Consider the following 23,904-nt stretch of genomic DNA (forward strand, 5'->3'; position numbering starts at 1 on the left):
TAGAAGAAACCGGAAAAATAAAACTAAAAGATAATTGCAAACTAATCACACCAAACGTGATATTAAAAGCACGAAAAATTGAGGGAATAAAATATATCCAAAACTACTTCTCCGAGTACAATATAACATTAGAAATAAAAAATAAAGACACCGATAAGAATAAGTTAGCGAAAACCGACACGTTACGACAAATAATTAAGAACCCCGTAGATTTAACCAAGTTAAGCGTAAGTCTAGAAGATATAAGAGAAACTCTAGAAGATAGCGATTATAACTTACTCAAAAATAAATACACTGTATACTCTATGGGAACAGGCACCTGCGTAGTAATAATAACTATAATAGGATTAATAATGGTGCACAAACAAAAACAAAAATAAAAAGCAAAAGAAAAGCGAGATGATCGCACAGAGGCGTCGCGACGATGCTATGTTATATTAGTCATAAGCATACGATTATATTACAGTTACGCGACAACATATGTAAACTAGCAAGTAAGATCACCTTCCATCGAAGGAGGAGGGATGTCGCGAACGCCAAGTAAGGGACACATGGAAGTCGAAACCCTCCATGGTTCCCTTCTACCAAAGGGGGAAGGATGTCGCGAGCGCCGAGAACGCAATCATGCCCACCGCTGACAAAGCGGATTGCGGCAAGTGATACTTTATCCGACGAATTATTATTTTATCAAGCGATAGCGATTACCAACGCTACCGTGCTAATCGCGCATTTATTGCGTAACTGCACCACATGAAGCAACTGCTAAAGGGTTGCGCGGCCCTTACACGGAAAGCCGTCGCGCGACCCAGAAATATACCGCGAACGCTGACGAACATTTTGATGACACGGCAAGGATCGGCCGCCTGGAACAGGATAAAAACGGGAGACCGATACTAGGAGAGGATTCGTCGAGATCCGCCGTGCCGTCACGTCTGTCGCGGTCCAAATTAAAAAGGACAACCTGTATCAAGTTTTTTATAAAGTTTATTTAGTATCGAACATAGTGGTGAGCGCCTCTTTCCCGCCGATTCCTTGATCGATCCCCGAAACGACCCGCACAACACTCCTTAATTATCTTTACAAAATATAATATATTGCTATTTATTTATAACGACATCCGACTCACCCCCCTCAATTATTAACAATGTTAATACGTCCCCGACCGATCAATCGTCGGGGCGCCGACACGGCGATCCTTCCGCGATCCCACCGTCGCGAAAAGCGTCGAACAACGGACGCGGCAAACCGGAGATCACGCGGCTTCACGTGCGCGCTGCGTGAACAACACGCACACGGTAAGGCCACCGCCGCCGGCCCCGCTACCGACCGCGCCACCGAACATCCTCGCGGAATTCTCGAGCGCGTTCGGCGAATTATCGCGGGGATTCCGACAAAGACATCCCCCGGAACTACCCCGACCCGAGTTCGGCCGACCCGTACCCGACGACTCCCGACCGATGGCCGGCTCGGGTATATTAGGCGATTCCGGGAGATAATCGAGACCTATCTCCGGCGAGACAGTAACCAGTTCAGTACTGCTCTCGATATTCCCAGTCATCTCCAAAAGCGATCTAGGGTGCTACCTATCGCCTGCCAAGAGCTTCTGGCCGATCGCTCCTCTAAATCCACCAGCGCACAAGTATTCACAGGTTGAGGATCTTCTCAACCTGGGCTCCACAAAGAAAGCCCTTGTGCCCATTTTCCTCTGATGATCGAGAAGCAGGGAGCTTCCTGCATTCGAGCCGTCATAGCACTACACACAGCTGATCCGTCAAAACAAGACGGCCGAACCCCCCGCGCCCCTTCGCGCCCGCGCCGCGCCAAGGAACACGTCGAATTCAGAGAACCGACCGCGAGCAAGCGATTATATATAATACTTAGAAACCGCGCGTCTTTTCGCCGTACCAACGGCGAAATACCGAAAGGTACATGTAAATACTGTACATACAAAAACCACAGCCAGTCGGCATTGTAAATATAAACCTAGCTATATAAAGAGACACGATATTTTATTTCTCGTACCGAATCCTGACCATATCCGACCGACGCTATCCTGCAAAACTCGCTCGACGCGGAGATAGAGACGTTTTATATTTAATACATTTTATTTATTTTTTATTCTTTTTCTTTATTTTTTTTTAAGGAGAGATCCTTTTTTATAAAGTACATAATTAAAAGCATATTTAAGCAAGTATTAATATTAATATTTACAATCTTCCAAATGAATAGACTAAAACCTAAATGATACATGATAGCCTAACTCCGCAATGACAGCCGCTCACGAAGTTGGCGCAGCGAAAGAACCAATCAGCTTCGCGGAAAAACGGCAACAATACTTCGAGAAATGCGAGTAATCGACTTGCATGTTTTTTAAAAAGAAATTAGAGCACGAAGCGCGCGCTTCGCGCGCGCCTTTCGCATTCCTTGGACACTTCAATAAACTGTTATTCACTATTTTCAATATTTATTTATTTCGCTCTTCTATCTAAATTATTTTCACTTGTTTTAAATCTTTAAATATTAGACTAAACTCGTTAAGATCGTACTGTTTAAACTTTGTAAATGCTAATCGCATATTTTTCTCTTTCTTTTTCTCCTTCATCCCTCTTTTATTCACCTTTCTCGCTCTCCACTTTCTTCCCTCAGTCATTCTTTTTTCTCTTTTCTTTCTTCTTTCCTTCCTCTTTCTCTTCCTCTATGATTCCACCTTTTTTCCCATCTCTCTTCTCTTTATCTTCATCATTATTATTATCACTATTGTCATTATCACTATCACCACTATTATCATCAATATGTCTTTCTCTATATCCTTCTTTTTATTATTAATTAAGTACTTCTTTGTAAACATAATTTTTTACTTAAGGGATTAAGCCACCCTTGAGGCTCTAAAACGATACTTAAGTTTGGGAACATTTTATAGGTAAATAATTTTATTTGAAATCTGCTTAGAGGGCTTTATTGTACATATATAACAAACTATAAAAATATGTTTTAAATTTTTCTTATGTCTAAAATGATGGTGTATTGGCCCACTCACGAAATCCTTTTTTTTCTGTAACTTCAAATCGGTGTACAGAAATCCAGACATACGATTTGATCTTGAAGAAAATATAAATATAAAGAATATAAATAATTTTCATTAACTATATATCAAAGAGAAGTACGTAGGGATTTTTCAAAATATTAATTTTTTTCAAAATAGCAGCTATTTACAAAAGACTTGCATTTTTGCCCTAAAATTTATGTATAAAGCTATTAATTGCAAAGAGTTTTCAGTATTTCAAAAAAAATCTATTACTTCTTTGCAGAATGTATTAAGGGGATGTTGGACTGGGGATGAGCGAACTCCGAAACGTTCACAAGAACAAGAACGTTCACACATATGCACATCTACACATACATAGATACATTCATGTATACATAGATACACTCATACGTACATTTCTGTACACACACATATGAAAATTTGTTCATATGATACACATATGAACAAATTTTTATGATACTCTCCTAATCGTAATAAATGTCTAATTCTAAGAACTCAATGTTGCTTCTTCATGTAATCTTCTAGTCTAGCAATATCAGTTTTGTAGGTAGGTAGGCTGTAAAAGTTTCATATAAAGCAAATATTTACGCGACTTGACAACTTTGGACATTTTAAGATACCAGATGATAAAAAAGATCTAAATTTAAAAATTTTTTTTCGTTCTTGATACGAAATTCATAAACACGTATTAATGCATAAACTTTAATTGTGAAAAAGGATTTCCAGATCTATAAAGTTAATAAAAAATGAATGCAATACAAAAATTACTATGTTTTATGGGTAATACAGATAAATTCAGCATCGCCTTAAAGAGTATTCTGTGAAAATTTCAAGTAAATCGGATGAAAACTATAGACTATAGACTATATAGAAAATTGTAAGTTATATAAGTATATAGTTATGTTGTACATTGATTTTAAAAATGCTATTTTGAGAAAAACGCATTTAAAGTTTATCAAGAGGATTTTCTGTCTATAAAAATAATAATTTTTATTTTACCTTCAGTCTGCGGTGCCTAACTCATAAAGCTGCCCTTATGCTGTTCTCTGCATTAGCAACTTTCCGTCACTAAAAATTTTTCTATCTTCCTTAAAAAAAACAAAATGACGTTTTTGTTGATTTATATCAATTCTCGATATCAAAACATTATTAATTTTTATGAATTTCGATTATTTTATAAGTTAAAATATTTTGATAAATATTTTATTATAATGCTAACTCTGTATTTATTAGCAAGCTTATCATGTTTAATAAAATTCATTATAATGAAAGAAAATTTATCTAGTTGAACAGTAATCTAATATTACATAATTAGTTTCTTCTTTTAAATTTTTTTATCTAGAACAAAATTATATTGCGAAATAAAGGTAATATTTATTTCATGAATATACATATACCTTGTATTCTTTAAAAACTATATATTATGTTCATTATGTTCTATAGTTATATATTGATTCAATATAATTACGCTTATAATATTTTTATATTGACATTTACTTATTTAGAGACGTCAAACAAAAATATTAACATATAAATATGTCTACAAACTAAACATATTCAAGTCAGTTTGTTTAACGAGCAGGTTTTTCTACTTTTAGATTTAACCAATCATGTGGAATCAGTAGCAATCTATTTGACCGTGTTCAGGAAACAATTTATTTTGACTTATTAAGTTTTTTTTCTTTAAGATTATAGTGAATTATATTTAAGTCAGGCAGTTATACAGATCATGAAATATTAATATCATTTTCGAAATAATGAAATAATAAAAATATAACAATAAAAATCCTTGCCGACTTTAAAGCCGCTCTCAAAGGGCACTTGACCCACATAACATTCAAATGATTCGGCAGTCTCTTGGGAGACCCAGGAAAAACCTCTTCATTCTTACACCCGCCCAATTTAGCAATATAGTACTAATTATCTCATCCTTAAAAATCGACTTATCTAAGCCAAGCAACTTAATGGTGGCAATCTAACTGGCCTATTAATTCGGATGCTCGGGCTTACAACAGACTTCAATTTCTCTGCCAGAGCATCCGCCATCGTTGTATTATTTTCACCGTGAACCTTAATTAAAACCTTTTCCGACTTAGTATATTTAATTGAGGTTTTTCCTCAATCCCTATTTTCTCTTAACCAGATTCCTAATCTATTTCAACGCATCAGTTGAAGCCTGCGGATTCTGACTGCTAATAATAACCGCTGAGAAAGACGCCTCTTATCCTTCATGCAAATTCGCTTTTCCTTCCTAATTGAAATCCTACGCTCTTAGATCCACTACCCGCTATTAGTCCTTGTTGGTTTTTCTCCTTCCTCAGAGGGGTTCCCTCCCCCTCTTTCCCAGACTGGGTGGAGGGGGGGAGTGAATCTCTCACAGCCTCTTTCTGACCTTCTTCTTCCTCTTCCTTACAACTTGACTCCACTCGGCATCAGTGTCTGTTGCAGATAGAGCAACAGATGTGGAAGACTTCCTTTCCTTTACAAAAAGTTCTTTTTTATTAGAAAAAGACTCCTTCTTGGTAACCATAGAGCCGCCATTAATTTTCTTTTTCTCTGTTACAGGTACCACCGTTTCAATAGGGATTCTGACATCGATCCCTCCGGACCAAGAGATGAGACAAGAAGCCCCTGACTTTTCAGGCTAAATACAATCTTTTTGACGATAGAATCCATCAACTCTTCCTTCTTTTTTAGACTCCATCCAGGGAACTCAAGAGAATTCACTCCCTTCTCAAACTTGTCAGCCCTAGTGGACTGATTCCTCAGGTAAATGATCATCTCAGACATTTTATTATTTTCTCGTTTCGCTTGAACCGCTCCAACAGGACCTTGGAAATGTTCATTCGAATTCGTTTTTGGTCCAAAGTGAGCAAGCGCGGCACCCAACGCGCGGATAGTTTGCGCATATCCAATTCTTCAGTCAGTATATGAAAACAAACGCGTTCTTTCGATATGCCCATAGCCTCTCCTATCTCTCTAACCTTGATTCGACGGTCATTCAGTACTATTTGGTGAACATTTTCGATGTTATCAGCGGTGGTTGCAGTTTTTGGCCGTCCCGAACGGTCATCATCAGCCAAGCTGGTACGATCACGTTTAAATTCAGCTGCCGATCTTTTTACGGTGGCAAATGATGGGGCAGAGTTCCTGTAAACAGCGTCCAACTCGATTTTAATTTGCGCAGGCGTATTGCCTTTCAAATGTAAGAATTTAATTACGGCACGATATTCAATTGTTTCCATTTTTACAAAAACACTGACATCGACTAACACAAACGACTGTCAAACAACTGAGCGTCCAAAATGGCAAAAGTCTTTCAAAGCATATACTATTGTAGTACTAGAATGGTTTTGACGAGTAACGTCATCTTCATATCAAGGCTCAAAACTTTTTAGACTATCTATATATATATATATATATATAATTATACATGAAATATGTCCATATATGTTCATATTAGTTTCCTTCCTTTGTAAAATTTTTGTTTGATATAAAAAAAAAATTTAATCATAAAAAAATAATAATAATCAGAAGACATAAAAAATTTATCGCCTACCCGGAAAGCGAGAGTTTCGATCGAGCCAGGTTCGATTCCTAGTATAAGATAATATTTTTCGTTGTACACATTTCATATGAGAAAGATATCGAGAATATCGAGGAAATATCGAGGAGTCTATTAATTGTGGGGTGTTTCATGAGTGTCCGTAATTTAGCAGAAGTATATCGATGTTTAATCGAAATTTAAATATTATAATTTAGAAACATATATAAACATTAAGATCTAGCTTCGTCGCATAAAGCCTGTTTTCTCAATAGTTTACATAAAAAATAATTAAAAGAATGAATAATTTTGCATTGTTTTTTTTACAACGAGTGAAATTTGAAGAAATGAGAAAACATCGCCCATATATAATCATGTATTTATGATTGAAAGAATATATATGATTACATATGGGCAATTTTTTTTATTCCTTCAAACTTAATTTTTTGTAAAAAATATATTTATGTACATTATGTATATTATGTACATTTATGTATGTATATATATTACATGTATGTATTATGTACATTTACGTATGTATATATATTACATGTATGTATTATGTACATTTACGTATGTATATATATTACATGTATGTATTATGTACATTTACGTATGTATATATATATTACATGTATGTATTATGTACATTTACGTATGTATATATATTACATGTATGTATTATGTACATTTACGTATGTATATATATTACATGTATATATATATATATATATATATATATATATTGTTGTACCCCGGATGGGCTACAACGATAATATTAGAGAAAGTCGGATTCGTTAAGCCTAAGGAGTTGGGACTCCGAGCAGGATCAAAAGAATGGAAGGAAATCTTCTTGAAATCACTAACACACTTTCTTTATGTTACTTGGTTTATTTAACAATTGCACAATTTCTTGGATTTAGTATTGCTTATTTTATTTCTTTCACACACGGTTAAACGTCGGCGGGCGCGTATCGCGTTACTCTGGCGGCCGTCGACCGAATATGTCACCTGAGACGCTGATAGTACGGCTCGCGTGAACTTCGCTCTGCTCGTGTAATATCTTGCGCGATAATTATAATAACGATTCCGAACGACACGTTATTCTTTACTTTTGACTTTTGACTCTTGACTCTGCTGATTCCGCCTTGTGTAACCGGTTATATAGTCTGATCGATGCCCGATCAGCATTCTGATCGATTGCGTCGATCGGTTGCGTGATATTGATTAATCAATATTACGCTCGATTTGATCATCAAATTTAGGCATTTGCTGATCAGCTTTTTCGCAATTTTCTCACGATGCATTTCTGCGGTCTTTCGAAAGACTGGTCGCAATTTCGGCGGTCACACATTTGTGTCATCTTTCGAAAGACTTTTCGAGATTCATGCGACCTAATTTTGTTGCCATGCGGACTACTTTTGTTATTAGTTATTATTTTATTATTGGTTGTAGACCTGGCTACAACAATATATATATATATATATATATATATATATATATATATATATATGTATATATACGTTTCTACATAAAAAATGTTTTATCAAGTACATTACATTTAACAAAGATATTATTCTAAGAAAAAGAATCGGAATTAAATCTGTATGCCAGTTACAAAATTGCTCATCTTATTGTACGTGAATCACGTCCATTTTTTTGGTCCATTTGTCAAACAATGTTTAGAAATTGCCAATGCTTAGAAACAATATATTCTAATGATATTAATAAATTTAAATCAATTAATCTCTCTTCTCAAACTTTAGTACGTCGCATTGAAAAATTAGCTGAAAATCTCGAGCGACAATTGGTACTAAAGCAAACAATTTTATTGCTTTTTCATTAGCTCTCGAGAGTGATACCGTTGATACTGCACAATTGGCAATTTTTATGCGTGATGTGGATAACAACCTCTCTATTACTGAGGAACTTTTAAATATAATTTAACATAACATAACATAACATAACATAACAAAACATAAATCTATCTTGGGATAAATTAACTTCAGTTACTATTGATGGCAAGGTGTTACTGATGTTGCAGCAATGAACACAATATGGACTTCGTAGGACGTTAAAGTCTAAACTAGCACAATCAAAACAAGAAATACATTCAATCCATTGTATCATCTATCAAGAGACATATGCAAAATCTTTAAAGTATGACGAAGTAATGAAAATTGTAATCAAAGTTGTAAATTTTATTAGAACTACTGGATTGAATCATCGTCAATTTCGCAAATTTTTATCTTCTTTAGAGTCAGATTATATCGATATCTCTTATTTTTGCGAAACACTATGACTTAGTCGAGGTAAAACTCTTAGCGTTTCTTTCATTTACGCGAAGAAATAATTATATTTTTAGAAATGAAAGATAAGTCTGTGCTGAACTATCACAGTCTTCCTGGATTGCCAATCTCGCCTTTCTTGCGGATATCACTAATCATTTAAATACATTAAATTACTCTTTACAAGGCAAAGATAAATTAATTATTCATATGTTTGATCAAATTAGATCTTTTAAAATGAAACTTAATTTATGGATCAATCAATTTCAATCTCGACAGTTATTACATTTTTCAAATTTATTATCTGTTGCCATACACATTCAAGAGCAATATGAAGAATATATAAATTCACTTCAATTATTACATAATGAATTCGATTGTCGATTTAGGGAAATGTATGTTTTAGAAGAAGACATTTATTTTTATGACACCTTTTATTGTTGATATTAATATTGTTCCTGCAGATATACAATTAGAATTAATAGATTTAAAATGTGACACTGATCTTAAAAATCGTTTTTATACAATAACTGCTATCGTATAATTTTCTTCATATATATCTCAAGAATATTTTTCTCGACTACATGCTCGTGCTGCAATAAGTGAGTATGTTCGGTTCTACATATTCATGTGAACAATTATTTTCTATTATGAATAAATCGCGATTATGCGAATACAGTTAACAGATTCACATTTGAATTTTGCAATAATTCATTTAAGTTGTGCCAAAACAATAACACCTGATATATTGTATATAATATCGGAAAACTATGAATCAAATACTAATTAAATATTATAAGAGTTGTTTATTTAATATATTATTGTAAGAATGTTTATTTGTTTATTTAAAATATAAATAGTTATTAATTTATGCTAATTTTGAGTCTGAATTTGTGCAACACAATATTTTTTACTCCTTGAACAGCATGTTCAATGAACAGATGTTTCTGCTATCTCCTCTTCTCACTTTATTGCGCCTAGCTACCTAACGTTAGCCCCAGCGCACTCAATTGTTGCCCGCGGGCATTGGGCGCCCGCGAGCAGTGCCCACTTGCCGATCCTTGCCCTATAAGAAAAGACTCGCCAACTCGTCACATGACATTAATAGATTCTGATTGGCTGGGATATGAATTGCACATCTGTGCTCCATAAAACGAAATAGATATCAATAACCTATTTTCAATAACCTATTTTGATAGATACATATTATGTACTATTACTCTATCATAGTTATACGTTATACGTTATACGTAAGTTAATTTATCATATCTATTTATCTTTACAATTATGAAAGAAAACAATATATGTAGTTATAAATAAACTTTAAATTAATAAACGTAGATACATATTTTGCTTATATATTGCATATATTGCTATTACTATATATATTGCTTTCTTTCATAATTGTAAAGATATGATAAATTAACTTACATATAACGTACAACTATAACATAGTACTGTAACAATACATATAGTTACATGACATATATCTGTCAAAATAGGTTATTGAAATATCTGTTTCGTTTCATGGAGCACAGATGTGCAATACATATCCCAGCCAATCAGAGTCTACTAACGTTACGTGATGAATTGGCGAGTCTCTTCTTATAGGGTCTCTAGTCACGTATCTCAAAAAGTAAAAGAATTAAATTATATAGAAAATAGCGTTTTATATAGTATCGCTGATTACATAGTAACGAGTATTTAAAAAAATACACAACTTTATGAGCAATGTATTAATAGGTTCTACAAATCGAATTTTTTACGACAAAATTCCCTAATAGCACGATATTCGAATATTTTACACTCTGAAAGTATTGTGGTCATACATAGACTGTTGGCAGAGAACGAGACATAAGCGCTTACGTTTGCCGTAAACGTAAACGTAGGTTAAAGCAGAGAAAAACGTAAACGTAAGAAGTTGTATGTAAAGTGAAAAATTATTGGATGTGCGGAAAGTGCATTAGAGAAACGAGGTGAATAATATTAATTTATATATATTTTAATTGTTTATAAATGAATACGTAATAAAATAAAATAAAAATGGATTTAGTCATAAAGACAGTAGTTTCTTCGTTTCTTTTACCGATAGTCAAAATAGTAATTATTATTTCAGGTTATATATTTTTGTTTGCTTTAATGTTGCTGGAAAGAACTTTTCTAACATTTATTTTGAAAATTACTTTTTTCAATTCTTAAACAAAAAGTTAGTTTCTGAAGATTAAAAATAATAAAAATGTCTGATCATCTAAATTACTGTACAACTACTGCGGATTTATCTGATGCAATTGATTTTTTAATGAGTTTCTATTTTAAATAGAACATATAGATAAAAAATATTTTTAATGTAATATATAATATTTATAATTATGATGGCACGAAGTATAAAGCATGTTATAAACTAAATGATTTATTTACAGTTAATGAAACAAAAATAATAAATTTTATATGATTACATCTTATGTTATTTTTTATGTTATTTTTTTTAGGGTATCTTTATACATAACTTGTAACGACAGGGTTGTTACTTGTAAGGAAAATATATATCCATATATATATATATATATATATATATATATATTTGGCTTATTTGTCCTGCGCTGCCTATCCTGCTTGCACACACACCGCTCGCGCTATTCCACTCGCTTGCCTGTACACCGCACGCGCCGTCTCGCTCACGCTATCGCTCATGGTACCCCACGCGATACCGACTCCCCACCGCTGGACCGATGGCGCACAGTGGGGAACGCCGGCCGGGTATATAAGCCCGGCCGGCCGAGACATCGGGACCAGATCCCATCCTGCGATCCGACTCCTGACATCGACCTGACTAGTATCTACTACTTCTCGGGACCAAGGTTTCGCTTGGCTCTGCCGAGTTTTACCGGTTTTCTCTACCTTCGGGTTGAGGTTTCGCTCAGCTCTGTCGAGTTTCGCCGACTCCTGTCACCACGCCTCGGGCTAAGGTTTCGCTTAGCTCTGTCGGATTTCGCCGACTCCTGTCACCACTCCGCGGGCTGAGGTTTCACCGGTTTCCATTGCGAAGGCAGGACTCGACGTGACACTCGGCCCTACCCGCAATACCTCGCCGTCCAACCTGACATTAGCTTGTAAGTGCATGCGATACAGGTTAAGCCCGTTAGTTATAAGCCGGTAGCTCTAAATTCTTTAGTTGTAACCGCGCCATAGTCACGTGTAAATAAATGTTGTCGACCGCACGCCGCACCTGTCTTGCGCTTCTCGCCGTCTTACGCCAACCGCTTTGCGTCTCCGCTTTGCTACCAGCGACACTGCGACATCACCCGGCCCTGCACTACTCTGTATCTACCTTTCTACCAATAAACAATCTTTTCGCTGCAACCTGTGTTCGCGTACGCTCGAGTCTCCTCTCCTCTCGAACTCGGACACCGACGAGCCGATCCGAGCATCGAACGAGATGACCGCGTTATAAACTTGCAATATTTTAATGAAAATGAAAAATGAAGATGAATTTTTAATTTTGATAATATACTGGATAAATCTATATTCTGTTAATACGTAAAAAAAAAACAAATTAGGCGGTTAAATAGACGATGGCTTGTGAGACCTATTAATAGAATGAGAGATCAAAATGGAGATTATAATAATTTATTTCAAGAAATAAAAAGTGATTCTAAATTATTTTATCGTTATACCAGAATGACTTTGGTACATTTTCAGCAAATAACAAAACCATATTTAACAAAAAAAAGTTCTCGTGCTTTAAATCCAGAACTACGGCTTTTAATAACTTTAAGGTATTGATATAATTATAACATATTTCATATTTAGATGCCTAGTAACTAATTCATACTATTCATACTATAGTTAATATTAATATTAATATATTATAATTATTGTAATATTTTTTCAGATATCTGGCTACAGATGACCAGCCATTTAGTATAGCTTTGGCGTTTAGAGTTGGTGAATCCACAGTAAGAGAAGTGATAAAAGAAGTTTGTCTTATTTTAATTAAGATTTTAAATCCAATATCCAATCTTTCTGTATCTATGGAAGAAGATTGGAAAAAATATACATATGGATATTGGAAGAAGTGGAACATTCCAAATTGTCTGGGTTCTGTTGATGGCAAACATGTTAGATTATGTTGTCCTCCGAACTCTGGAAGTCTATATTATAATTATAAAAAATTTTATAGTATAGTATCATTGGCGATAGCTGATCATCTATACAGATTTATGTTAGTTGACATTGGAGCATATGGAGGTAAACAATAAGAAACAAGAAATTTATTCTCACAGATATGTATAATATCTGGATATAATAATTGTATAACAATAATTATGTAACATGTAATAATAAAAAATAACAATTTATTTATTTACAGGAAATAGTGACGGTGGCATTTTCAATGAGTGCGACATAGGGATAAATTTAAAGAATAATCAGTTAAATTTACCAGAAGATAATCAATAAATCTCCCTGATAGCGATATAAAAACGCACACGTACTTTGTAGCCGATGATGCTTTTAAATTGTCAAAGAGAATAATGAAGCCTTATTCCAGCAAAAACTTGATATATAAACAGAAGATTTTTAATTACCGACTTTCTAGAGCACGAAGAACAGTAGAAAGTGCTTTTGGAATTTTTTCGAATAAATGGAGAATATTCCATACAGCTATCAGTATGTTGCCAGAAACCGCTGATTTAATTGTAACTGCTTCAGTATGTCTACACAATTATGTATTGAAAGAGGAGCAACGCAGTGTACATAAAATGTACAGCCAAGAAGAAATTCCTAATAATAATACTAATCAGGTATAAATAAAAGCAAAAATTACTTAATTTATCAAAATAATAATTTTTTAAATATTTAGGATGTACCTTGGATTAGTATACCGAATGTTCTTGAAGAAGACAACAATGATATAAGAACAGCCGAAGCTCAAAGAAATATTTTAAGCGATTATTTTATCTCTGAAGCTGGAAAAGTGGAATGGCAACATGATTACCATGATTACATGATTGACCTCTTCAAAGAGGTGTTTATGCAAATGAATAAATGAATAAATGTATATGTGTATGTGTGTGTGTGTGTGTGTGTGTGTGTGTGTGTGTGTGTGTGCGCGCGCGCGCGCGCGTGTGCGTGCGTGTGTGTGTGCGTGCGCGCGCGCGCGCGGGCGTGCGTGTGTGTGAAAATATGACATTTATATAATATTTGGATATAAAAATTAGATTGTATTACGCTAACAAATTGTTCAGGGTTTAAAGCGCGAGAACTTTTTTTTTGTTAAATATGATTTTGTTATTTGTACTAATTGCTGAAAATGTACTAAAGTCATTCTGGTATAACGATAAAATAATTTAGAATTACTTTTATTTTTTGAAATAAATTATTACAATCTGCATTTTGATCTCTCATTCTATTAATAGGCCTCAAGCCATTGTCTATTTAATCACCTAATTTTTTTTTTACGTATTAGCAAAACGTATAGATTTATTCAGTATATTATTAAAATTAAAAATTCATCTTCATTTTTCATTTTTCATTAAAATATTGCAAGTTATGTACAAAGATACATTAAAAAAAATAACATAAGATGTAATCATATAAGATTTATTATTTTTGTTTCATTAACTGTAAATAAATCATTTAGTTTATAACATGCTTTATACTTCGTGCCATCATAATTTTAAATATATTATTTTAAAAATATTTTTTATCTATGTGTTCTATTTAAAATAGAAAATCATAAAAAAGTATTGCAATGACTTTTTGTGCATTCTGTATAAAATAAAGAAACATATTTGCAAAACGAAATATAATTTCATTATAATTTTATATTATAAATTTAAACCACTTATACATTATAAATGCTATATCATATTTTTAATGTAATTTGTAATATTAAATAAAAAAAAATAAGTACAACACAAGTTTTGATTTATCAAACTATTTCAACATCAGAAAATTATACAGAATGTGTACATTAGAAAATAATACTGAATATAAGAAATACTTTTCTATATGACTTTTATTATACATTACAAAATAAAATGATATAAAAATAAACAAAACGTACTTACAATTAACAACATAAAATATATATAATTTTTTACAATAAGAAACTTTTTGGTTAATAAAATCTTTTCTATGTTTATCTTTAAGATAACGCAAACTTATCACAAAAAAACAATGTTTTCGTATTAAAAAATAGAATTATATAGAAATAAACAAAACATTTATTTATGATTAACAACAAAAAATACGTATAATTTTTTATAAACGGGAAACTTTGGTTAATAAATCTTTTTTATGTTAAATCTTTAAGATAAAACAAACTTGTTATAAGAAAAAAGCAATGTTTTTATATTTGTATTCTATCACAGAACATATGACTTTTTCAAATAAATAACCCTTACTTTTCTGATAATAGCCCAGTAAGAGCATTCATAATCATTTTTCTTCTTTTCTTTTTCTGGAATACTGTTAAACTGTGCTTTTATAAATTCAAAGAAAGCATTATCTGCTGTCGAATCTTTCCTTTCCATATAAGTTGAAATTTTATGACTCATTTGAACTAATGTTTATTCCAATTCTTTTCTGTTTCGTTAAGTTTTCATTTTTTCATCTTTGATTCTAAATTTTCTTTATTGAAATATTTCATATTATGAATGTGCTGCTTATCTGTATTTTCATTTTCTTCATTGCTTGATATACTTGCAATATGTTGTAATTCACAGGTACTACTATTTTCATCAATAATATTTAATTGAAATTTTATGCAATTAGTGTAGTTTCTAGAAATAAACATATAAAAAAATGTTTATACAACTGATATATTTAAAAAATTAATTTAATAAGTTATTTACCTTCGTCTTTTAATGACACAATCTAAGAATGCTAACTGTGAAAAAAAGGAAATCGAATAGCTTTAGTAGCAACACTTCCACTTCTGGATTCAATTTCAATCTTTTTTTTTCTTTATTATACTGATTCCTTAAGGAGCTACATCTTTTTTGACAATACGAAGGAATGTACATGTCATTTAAATAGAAAAAGTTTTAGATTAAAAGATTCAAGACATAAATTACAATTATTATTTTATTAATTACATAAGTTATATAAGTGAAATTTATTATTCACCATAATTAGTTTCGATCATTATTTTAAATATTTCAATCCAGGTATTTTGCTTCATTAAAGCATCCTTAAAATTAACATTACTTTTATCATATAAAAATGGACGTTCTCTATATAATTCTATTAAAAGTTCATCGTAATTTTTTGTTTCAATATTAATATTTGCACTTTTATCACTATCATTCCAATCATTTGTATCAATTGCATCAGATAAACCCGCAGTAGTTGTACAGTAATTTAGATGATCAGACATTTTTATTATTTTTAGTAGCTCTTCAGAAACTAACTTTTTGTTTAAGAATTGAAAGAAGCAATAATTTTCAAAATAAATGTTAGAAAAGTTTTTTCCAGCAACATTAAAGCAAACAAAAATATATATTGAAATAATAATTACTACTTTGACTATCGGTAAAAGAAACGAAGAAACTATTGTCTTTATGACTAAATCTATTTTTATTTTATTTTACTATGTATTCACTTATAAACAATTAAAATATATATAAATTAATATTACTCACCTTTCTCTAATGCACTTTTCGCACATCGAATAATTTTTCATTTTATGTGCAACCTCTTATGTTTACGTTTTTCTCTGTCTTAACCTATGTTTACGTTTACGGCAAATGAAAGCGCTTACGTGCGGCAATGTATATGCAGAAACTGAGATGCGTTTGGTCTTTGACGCTAGTCCTCGGAAAATAGGTGCAACGACAATCCACGGATGAAGCACTCATCTATTCCTAACTAGAGACCCTCTAATCAGAGACTGGGACATGAGAGTCACTTTTGATTGGTCCATAATGTTCATCAATTCCCACTTAAATTCAAATTTTAATTACTCTGTTTTTTGAAATATAAATAACATTTAGTGATAAATATAAAAAAAATCTTTAAAATTTGTTTTTTATATTAATTTAGATCTTAAAATTTATATCTTAAAATAATTTTTTATATTTAATGTTTTCTATTAAGAATTAAAAGAAAATTTATCTTAAATAAAATTTAAATAAAAATAGGAAATAATTATTAAAATTAAAAACACTTTTAAATTTATAAAATTTATTTTAAAAAAGTATATAGAGCCATAGATTTAAGCATCTTTGTTTAATTTCTTTTTTCTTTCAGACTTTTGTTACATATCAGGAGCAAAATGTACCTATAATATATAAAAACAAAAAAAAACAATATTTAATCATAATTGTTATATAATTATTTTTATAAAAAGCAAAAATTAAAAATCAAGATTATTATAGTAATTTTTAATATTTGGAATTTGCAAATTATAATATAGATAAAATAAAAAAGAAAAGATATACAATATAGAGATTATATACAATAAGATAAAAGTGAATATCAATAAAAATAAATATCATAGAAATTAAAGATAAAAGACAAGATTCATAATACATTTTTAATTAAATTAATAATATTAATAATAATGTTAATTTTGTTATAATTTTGTTATTGTTATGATATGATACTTAATCTTACAAAATTATGAATTATTTATAAACGTCCAATCTTTACAGCCAACAGTTTTCGACCATATCGCATGACGTTTACAATTTCTGGGAAATATTTTTATTATATATCCTTTCGATGACGAATTATTACAAAATTCTGCGGAACATCTATCCATTTTCACAAAATATTAAATCACGTTTCACGTAAAAGATATATACATATATGCAACATTCATGGAAGAGCGAGATAGCCTATATTTCTCTCTCTCTCTCTCTCTCTCTCTCTCTCTCTCTCTCTCTCTCTCTCTCTCTCTCTCGCAGAAACTTGACGAAATCTTATGGCCAGTCTCTGATTAAAGAGTCTCCATTCCTAACTACACCGAAAAAAGACCTCATTATGTCCATTGTACTATTGCCTAATATACCAGAGAACATTCATATGACATCTCGATGGTATATCATTTCTCGTATATTCTTAAGCCCATCTTCAGAATATACTTATACTTATATACCGAATATATTTTAACAGTATATGATATCATACGAATATTCTGTATTTATACAGAATGTTATGACGATGATTCAAAGTCATTTTTCGTCATTCGACGTCAGTGTACTAAATAATGATGTAAAATAAACGTAACCTTTTTCGCGAAATATTATCGTCATAAATATATCGTCATTTAATTGTCATTTTTAAGTCATTTTAAATAAATAAATAATAAAATAACATTATTAATTACTATCTTTTTTAATTAACTATAATTGTAAGAATTAGACGACCATAAGCGGTCATGAAAGAAATTCGGATTATAAACAGCTAACAGAGAGGAGCCGTCGTGGTCGTGCAGACTAAGTGATTGGTAAACGAGGGATCCCGAGTTCAAATCCTGTCGGCCTCCGTTTATTTTTCCGAATCTAATAAATATCTTTCATCTCAGAAGTGGGATTCAGCCCATGTTACCTCAGAGAGGATACAGCCTATGTTACCTGACAGGGAGAATTCAGTCGATTTTGTGTGTGTCGTTTGTATATTGTTCAAAATGAACCAATACGGGGAGTTAAAATACTTCAATGTCGTGTCGATCGTTCAAAAGTAGACGAAAAAAGTCGGGGAGTAAAAGTACTCCAATGTCGTGTCGATCGTTCAAAAAGTGAACGAATTCAGGAGCAGAAGCTCCAAGTTTCGGATAAAATTCCGGTAGATGAAGACTCGGTACATTCGGGACGAATGTAATGCCAGAATGGCCGAGCTGTAAGAATTAGATGACCCTAAGTGGTCATGAAAGAGATTCGGAATATAAACAGCTAACAGAGAGGAGCCATCATGCAGACTAAGTGTCAGATTAGTAAACGAGGGATCCCGAGTTCAAATCCAGTCGATCTCCGTTTATTTTTCCGAATCTAATAAATATCTTTCAAATGTATAAATGAAAAAAATATTTACCATATTTAATACCATTATTAACAAATTCATAAAAAAGTAAACAAAATATATACAACAATTTGTAAACAATTTTCGTAAGAAAAATAATTCTCATTAAACATAATATAGGTTCACGGCTCTAAATATGTAATTAAACTATCTACTTAAGAAATATTACATATGCAATATTACATATGCAATCAAAATTTAAAAATTGAGATCATTTATATGACAATATAGTAACATTCATTAATTGGATCTATCATATTTTATGTCAAACTTCCGTATTCACTTATATCATCATTTCAGTTTCATCCCATTATAGAAGTTAAGCAGTATCGAGCAGGATTCGAAGAAGGATGCGTGACCGTTTTAGAAACATGCTAATAATACAAAATAAAAAATGTTTTATTACTTTCTTTCATTTTTTTTAATTTTTTTCACTTAGTTTCCGTAAGAAGTGTCACATATATGAAAGATATCTATTAGATTCGAAAAAAATTAACGGAGACCGACTGGATTTGAACTCGGGATCCCTCGTCTACCAATCCGACACTTAGTCTGCACGACCACGACGGCTCCTCTCTGTTAGCTGTTTATATTCCGAATCTCTTTCATGACCGCTTACGGTCGTCTAATTCTTACATATATTATAGATTTTCACGATCTATATGGCTGTCTGGAATACTCTTATACATGCCCTACATGATATACTGTTTTTAAACCATTTTCATCTTATGGCCATACTGCGAGATATTCTCCAGTACATACTAGGGATTAGGTTAGTGAGCGATAGTAATCTAAGTACATTCCACAGTATATTGCAGTACGTATTTCGAATGTTTGGAGAATATCTCGAATATACTTATATGATATCTCGTGGAATGTTCTCAGAATAGATGAATGCTATTAGAGTTAGTACGATTAAGAAGTTATAAGATAAAAAAGATAACACATTATTTTTGTTAACTAATCAAACATTCGAAATATTTAAAAAACTCGAATATATATTCAGAAAATATCAAAAATCTATTTGTAATAATAAAAAGTTTTTAGTTAATAAGTTTCTTAATATTTTAAGTAATAGTCACATCTTGCAATGTCATAATTTAAATACAAAAATAGCAAACAGATTTGCAATTTATAGATGCAATTTATAGATTAAGGATATCTAAAAAAAGAATTATTAAATATAAATATTATGACAGTAAGTCAATGGTAATGCATATACTAGCCAATATAATATTAGAAATTACTTATTTTGAATATTAAAAGCACTAATTAATATTGCTTTTAATATTCAAATTGAGTAATTAATCACTACTTTTCACCATTCGATTTCTATAAAGACATACGTTATATATCTAAAAATAATTTTGTTAAGATTTGATTAAAGAAAAAGAATTGTGTCACAATCTACGAAAAATAGAATCTGCCTGAATAATATTCGAACCGTTTATATGTCTCGTAAGTTTTTCTGAGGTTATGTATGTTCCATCATTTTATAAGTTTTTCTGAAGTTATGTATGTTTCATCATTTCATACGCTTGCGCTAAAGCTACCCTCTCTTAAATTAGAGAAAAAATGGCGGACTAATCAAAACGCTTCAAAATCGAGTTTCTGATGGTCAGACTCTGGCTGCATTTCGATATTCACTGTCAGTACTAAAAATTTATATAATATATATAACATACGTGATCTGAACTATATATTTTCAGTGGCAGTAAATATCGGAATGCAGCCTCTTACTAAGAGTGCAGTCCACTTGGTGCTACAAATGTGTTACGTCCAGCCCGAGGTAAATATTTTTTTTGAAAATGGATGGGGCTTGGAAGGACGCTCCAAATACCCTCTCGCAGATGGGCGCGCTGAGGCGTCCCTACGAGTCGGACACACTGTGCTGAGCCACGAGTGCGAGTCAACGTCTTGAAAAAGACGCTATGACTTCGACTGCGTGACGTGCATCCGTTGGTCCGTAATTTAGGCAAGAGAATTTAATCTCTTTTGCCAGAGACAGGACCATGCGCGAATCTTGGGATAACGAGGAATGAAAGAGGGAGCAAATAACTAAAACGATAAATAATTTAAATTTTACATGTAATTAATAATTTTAAACGATTACAAGGTTAGCAAGCTACAAGATCGTGTCATTATTTCTTGCGTTGAAATACATTTACTGACGATATATTTACATTTGAAAAAATAATAAAACAAGAAGGGTGTTACGTACAGAAATTCATGTAATATAAATGTTCTAAAAATTGACGGATGTATTGTTTGGTTTCTGTGTACAAATTCTATTATTTTTTGATATGTTTATCTATATTCTAATTATTCTTATCTTACATAGTTTAGTATTTTTAATCTGTTGTTAATCTATTTAAATTTGTATTTTGTTATCTGTGTGATTATTTCGGAGAGGAGGTCGGGTTTTCGATAGTGAGGTCTAGGGGAGGAGGGGAAGGAGTCCGGAGTTCGCAGAACTCGTCCAAGGATTTCTGGGTGCGGAAATCTGGATATATCTGGAGGTTAGTGTCATGGCGCTCTGGGAAGAGTACGCTGAAATCTGGGGGTGATCCAGGTTCAGATGGTTTGATCGGGGAATAGGATGGAGGAGATATGTATAAATAATGGGGTCTCCTGCTGGAACAACTCGTGGTTTCTTCATGTGTTAAAACCTCAGATGTCCTAGGCGAGGGATAGTTCCCTGATTGACGAGCTCGCTTGTTCCGACGGTAACGGAGTCTCTTCAGGGCTCGCCTCCGTCTCTGAGCGTCGGAAAGAGTGGATGATGCAGCTTTCACTAGAAGAAATGGATTTGAAATATGAAGGAAATGTCATTAGTCGTGAACCTTAAGGCTATCTCTGAAATATTTCAGGAAACCGAGAGATCCGACAGAGGAGAGAAATTAAAAAGGGAAAGAGAAAATTGTAAGAGAGGAGAGAAAAAAGAAAAGAATAGATTTCCCGAATTATTCGGCAGCCATGAACCTGCTGAGTGCTCCGCAACGCATAGGGAGCCCGAGAGGTTCGACGGCTGAAGCCAACAGAGAAGAAGCAGATTTTGCCGAATTATTCGGCGGCCATGAACCTGCTGAGTGCTCCGCAACGCATAGGAAGCCCAAGAGGTCCGACGGCTGAAGCCAACAGAGAAGAAGCAGATTCTGCCGAATTATTCGGCGGCCATGAACCTGCTGAGTGTTCCGCAACGCATAGGGAGCCCGAGAGATCCGACGGCCCAAGCAAAGAAAGAAAGAGAAAAGAAAAAGAAAAAAAGAGTAGAAGTGTAAGGAGAACGGCAGAGGGTAGAAAGGATGTAAGGGAGGAATGAGGAAGTATAAGGAGAAGAGACCCGAAAACTATTATTAGAGAATTTTTCTATGTGTAATTAAACTTACTGTTACTCTGGAATGCCGGAGACTTGGGACCTGCGAGATGATGAAGGCGGTAACGGTGTCGCCAGGAAATTTGGTCACTTGTACTTGTACCTGGTGAAATTGTTGATTATTTTCGACTGACACCGACTGATTGAATTATTGATAAACTGAAAATGTTCTGACCGCGTGAAAAAAAGAAGTAGCAGTGTACGCTCCGTGCCTTTAAGGGCATTATATATATATATATGATTTCGTTGAGGAAAACATCTGTACACGTGTTGTTTTTCCGCGATTAGGATAATAGGGATTATCCGCTTAGCCAAATTCTTAGTAACCGACTCCCGGAAGAGATCAGTTGCGTAACCGTCGCGATCGTAACAGAACATGTGTCATCCGTTTATCTGCTTAACTAAATTTTAATAACTGATATCCGAAAGAGAAGAATCGTGCATTCGTCAAGATGTAACATCGGTGTACTTCCGCGATTAGGATAATAGGGATTATCCGCTTGGCCGAATTCTAGAAACCGATCCCCGGAAGAGATCAGTTGCGTAACCGTCGCGATCTAACAGAGTAACAGAACATGTGTCACTCGTTTATCCGCTTAATTAAATTCTAATAACAGATACCCGAAAGAGAAGAATCGTGCAGTCGTCACGACGTAACAAATGCTTCGAAGCATTTTTTGATTGTTAATTCATAAAATTCTTTGTTTTGATTGATTACTCAAATGCTTTGACGCTTTTGTAGCGCTAAATGATCGTAGCCTAAAAGTAAGTTCCGTTGCACGCATGATGCGCATAGAGAATGTATGAGGTCGTTCCCTTTCACTCCGTGCGCAATTCACGCGCGTATGAAAACAATTTCCCCTACCATACTGTGCAGCGCATGAGAACGCATGAGCTGCCTCAGCTCTTGGAGTAGTGCAATTCATATGTAGTCCATGCGCTTAGGCGGGAAAGATGTCTTTTAAAAAGTTGTAAGTTTATGTTGACAATGAATTGTGAATATTCGACGTAACTGATGTCGAAGTTTAAGCGGTAATAACTGGCAGTAAGTGCTAATATCGTAAAAGTTATATAAAGGAGATTTTATAGCCATATTGAATTCCGATAGAAATATTGAGTTTATTATCAGCCGGCATTTCATCTGCCGTGTTTATTTACAATAATCCAATGCGCATTAATTTCGTTTTTCTATGTGCAGAAAAAAAAAGAAACGAGCCAATATGCTCATGTAATGCGCTATCATCTTATGCGGTTCATACGTGCAACGGAACGCACTCTAAAGGTCTCTACATATGCTTTCGCAGTGCACTGCCACCTATATCGGAACGCTATCCTCAAAGTGCTGTTCCATGGAGCGTATCGCGCGTATCGCGGATCACGCATATCGAAAATTTGACCAATTGCGGACGTTCCACTATTTTCGATACTCAGCCGTTCCACCGAATCCAGTATTGTAAAGTTCGCGATTAGTCAGATTTTCGATACGTACGCTCCATGGAACACCCTCACTACTGACCTCTCTCAGTACTGCCACGGGAATGAAACTAGTATCATGGTTTCCTGTAATACCGGAAAAAATATTGGAACGTAGCCGAGCATGCAAACATGATCATGGGTGCGTTCC

At 33.2% G+C, this 23,904-nt stretch overlaps 1 long non-coding RNA gene and 2 pseudogenes across 3 annotated transcripts; 1 reads left to right on the top strand and 2 right to left on the bottom strand.

Moving 5' to 3' along the window:
• The first annotated feature begins 11,486 nt into the window (after nucleotides 1–11,486).
• On the top strand, nucleotides 11,487–13,924 carry LOC105432327 (uncharacterized; annotated as a pseudogene). Its single transcript, XR_016139585.1, has 4 exons — nucleotides 11,487–12,654; nucleotides 12,771–13,126; nucleotides 13,248–13,680; nucleotides 13,740–13,924. The product of XR_016139585.1 is annotated as an uncharacterized LOC105432327 (transcript).
• Nucleotides 13,925–14,879: 955 nt separating this feature from the next.
• On the bottom strand, nucleotides 14,880–16,005 carry LOC105432328 (uncharacterized; annotated as a pseudogene). The gene is made up of 2 exons (XR_016139586.1): nucleotides 15,736–16,005; nucleotides 14,880–15,663 (listed from the first exon to the last, which is right to left on the bottom strand). The product of XR_016139586.1 is annotated as an uncharacterized LOC105432328 (transcript).
• Nucleotides 16,006–20,957: 4,952 nt separating this feature from the next.
• On the bottom strand, nucleotides 20,958–23,904 carry LOC148936358 (uncharacterized). Its single transcript, XR_016139637.1, has 3 exons — nucleotides 23,797–23,904; nucleotides 22,294–22,383; nucleotides 20,958–21,698 (listed from the first exon to the last, which is right to left on the bottom strand). It is a non-coding gene; the product is annotated as an uncharacterized LOC148936358 (long non-coding RNA).

This window comes from Pogonomyrmex barbatus, unplaced genomic scaffold (assembly GCF_055798465.1).
Source record: "Pogonomyrmex barbatus isolate J1 unplaced genomic scaffold, ASM5579846v1 scaffold23, whole genome shotgun sequence".
Classification (NCBI taxonomy): domain Eukaryota; kingdom Metazoa; phylum Arthropoda; class Insecta; order Hymenoptera; family Formicidae; genus Pogonomyrmex; species Pogonomyrmex barbatus.